This window comes from Dermacentor andersoni, chromosome 8 (genome assembly GCF_023375885.2).
Source record: "Dermacentor andersoni chromosome 8, qqDerAnde1_hic_scaffold, whole genome shotgun sequence".
NCBI lineage: Eukaryota > Metazoa > Arthropoda > Arachnida > Ixodida > Ixodidae > Dermacentor > Dermacentor andersoni.
Window position 1 is genome coordinate 142,559,459 of NC_092821.1, and position 3,677 is coordinate 142,563,135.

Here is a 3,677-nt window from a genome sequence, read left to right on the forward strand (position 1 = left end):
AACTGCAATATCTATTCTTGATGCAGAGCTACGAATTCGTAAACGTCGTGCTCCTATTTTTTTTTCAAACTTGCCAGCTTTTGAAAGTTCATACACCCTGTGACCCCAGTTGGCGTTAAATACGTTTATTGAAGAGCGTCGCATACCCATTTGTACATACTCAGGAGCCCAAGTTGGAGTCACAAAAGTTCATTGAAGAGCGCACCCATCGTGTTACACACCCAGTGACCCAAGCTTGTCCGACGGTTGGTCACCGCGATGCTCTACTCATTTGGCCATGGGCTGCCCACTGACATTAGGCGTGAAAGAGGTTAGGCCGCGGACCTTTATATATATATATATATATATATATATATATATATATATATATATATATATATATATATATATATATATATATTAGCCGCAAACTGAGCGAAGTTCCTAAATAATGCTAAGCAATTATTGAAATGAAGAAGAACCAAATGGTGAATGACGTGATGTCGCGCCTTAAGGTGTAATAAAAAGATGCATTTAATAAGTTAACGCAAATGATGCATTATAAAAAATACTCTATTTGCTTTAATTTCGCGATAATAGTTTGATCATGAAAAAGGAAAGGAAGGTCACAGTTTCAATTATTGAATTTTGCGCCGAAATCCCACTGTCGATATGTCCGTGTGACGTCATGGATTTCAAGTTAATTTTTTTTCATATTTGCACAGACAAAAATCGGTGAAAGACCCCGGATCTTCCCAGCGCCAAAGAATCCTTGAGAAAAAAGGGCGATCTCTAAACAAAGCCCGGGAATTTCGCGACAATCAATTTCAGGTCATTTTGGCGTCGCCGCTGGGGTTTGTGGCAAGCAATGATGCTTGAGGCCATCTGAGTGCAAATATACAGGGGTTATTACCGTGATGTCGGTGTAAGTTCGTTAATTTTTGGCCTTCTCAGACGTGAGAAATGAAGCTTAAAGTACGGACTAGTTCAGCGATTTAGTCTGTTTGAGGTGATACGAAACTTCGGATGATACGAATATTTTTTTTTGCGCCTGAGAGGATGGCGTGATTGATACTGTATACTGTCTCTTAAAGTATTCAGTATCTACCCGAGTTTAATGGTAAGCACTTCTGGTTTAGGAAACACAAATATATAGGCAAGAAACAACCGCGCCCCACCAGTAGGTACTTCACCCCCGAATGTCTGCTGGGCCCAGAATCTGCTGCAAAAAAAAAAAAAAAAAAAAATTGTCGCAGCCAGCGCAGCTCTGCCAGAATTAAAGTGGAATCTACCCTTTCCATTGGGAATACGACGTTGCACAAATGAATCCCGCAATAAGTGGCAGAGCTGCAAGAATATATTATTCTATTATGACGTCTATTATGACGCTGTCTCCGAAATCTGCTGTGCTGAGGTGCACAATCTCTGTATCAAGCGTTCATAGCCACGAGCATTCACTAGCAAAAGTTGGAAGCGTGCTGAAGAAACATCGCTTATCAACAATTAGGATGTCCTTGACAAACTGCAAACCGGTTCGAAGCGCACGCTTGGTTATGGTACCGTAGCATTGACGTTCTTTAAATTCGGAGTAAAACGCGCCCTAACGCGCTTTTTTTTTTACACCCACAGCGCCAGCTAGCGAGCTAAATGTGAAGGATTGGAGTGCGGAAACGGCATCCGAGATTGCTGCGGCGTTGCGTAATCTTGGAGTCCACTGCGCAGAGAAAACGGCCTTCGCCTTCAAGCGCCTAGAGCCACCTGCTGACGCAGCCGAAGGTTACAGAGTGCTTATTTGGAGGAAGCCACTAGAGGGCGCGCCTATAATACAAAACTGCGGGAGTTCAAGGATGGGGAGCTTACGCAACACGTACCAACGAAGGGAGTGCGCAGAGAATGCGGGTTTCCGCGCTTCGTTGGCAGTCTGCGGGAACTTCGTTCAGCCGTCTCCTGCAGTGATTCCCATTATCATTCTACGGTGCACACACGGTTGGATACAGGAGTAATTATAACTTCGCGTTTTTTTTTTTTTTTTTGAAGGAGAGGGATAATTTGCTTGTTTGTTTTGAATTGTCCCTCGTGTTCATGAAGTTCCCAAGGTACCCAATCGGCGTTGGACGCGGGGAAGGATGCTACGAGAACATAGTAACTAATTTTAATGCAAGATCCGCCCAAAGCTGTTTCAATTACCTGAGGTGCATGTTGCCGTGGACCTTTAAAACGTTCACTTTGCTTTCCAGCGTAGGTAGGTCCCCGAGGTATGTGGCCACCCAATGCTCTTCACTACAAGACGGCTGCGAACACATAATGCGCCGCGCAAATCGGGTACCTTTGTGGGCTCCACGACCACCATTGACTGATGCGTTTGTACAGAAGTAGTGTGCAGTATACTGCCTGGATTGTGTATTGGCCGAGGGCGTTAACTAAATTCGCAATATTCATCCAATAATTTGGCGATGTACTGAAATCGTTGACAGGAAAAATGTATGTTCAGCAGTAGTTGCAGCACACAAGCTGCACGGAGGTATTTGCTACTGCTAGAACGCATATTAATAAATGTTGGCTGCTACATTTTGGGGGTAGTTCGTCGCAGAAAAGCTTTGTGGCTATGCATAAAAAGGGCCCTGTCAGTGCTCTGAACACATTTTCATGTGCATTGGAGTCCTGAAGCTACAGAAGGAGTTTCGAAATGTTTGTACCGAATATATGTAAGGAAATATACATTGGTGTGTTAGTTTTATCTCGCAAGTGCGCAGGGTCGCCTTTGTGAAAGAATAACAAGCGGGAGGGCAATGGCCTCCGAAACTAATGTAATCACGAGTTCGACAGAACACTGTCTGATTGAGTGAATGCCACACAAGTGCAAGAGGTCACTTACCAACGTCAAAAAGAAGAGGAAAAACACACACACACACACGCACACGCACACGCGCACGCACACGCACGCACGCACGCACGCACACACACACACACATACACACACACACGCACACGCACACACGCGCACACACACACGCACACGCACACACGCACACACGCACACGCACGCACGCACGCACACACAGCTAGACGTTTCGAGATATGTACAAGTCCCTTGTTCACAATGAGCTTGTCATTACAAGATTCGTATATACATGCTTGAGCACTCACCTTAGGGTCTCCCCGAGACATCTCGAGGATTCCGATTAAGATTCCGATTCCGGACAGCGTCTTGAGCGCTGATAAACATCTATTCCGCAGTCGCAGCACAAAGGTGTACCATTGCAGAGATCATGTGCAACATTCACTTGCGTCTCAACGGAATGTCTACTAAAAAGATTTATATAATCGCATTACTTATTTTTATAACAACTTTTGCTAGGAGTTTTCTGAGACAGAGCCAGTAGAAATACATCGAAATTTTTGCAGCGACACTTATCATCATATTTACGTCCACTGCAGTACAAGGGCGACAGTGATCAGTCTTTTATCCCTGTCTTACGCCAGCTGATTCTCATCTTGCGCCTGCAAATTTCCTAATTTCACCACACCACGCAATTCTCTGCCGTCCTGGGTTGCGCTTTTTTTATTTCAGGGCACCCATAATGTGACTCTGCTAGACCATCGATTGTTATTCGCACCACGTATTACATGGCCTGCCCAGATTAATTTTTTTTTCTCTCGATGCCAACTGGAACGTCGTTATACCCTGCTTGATCTCT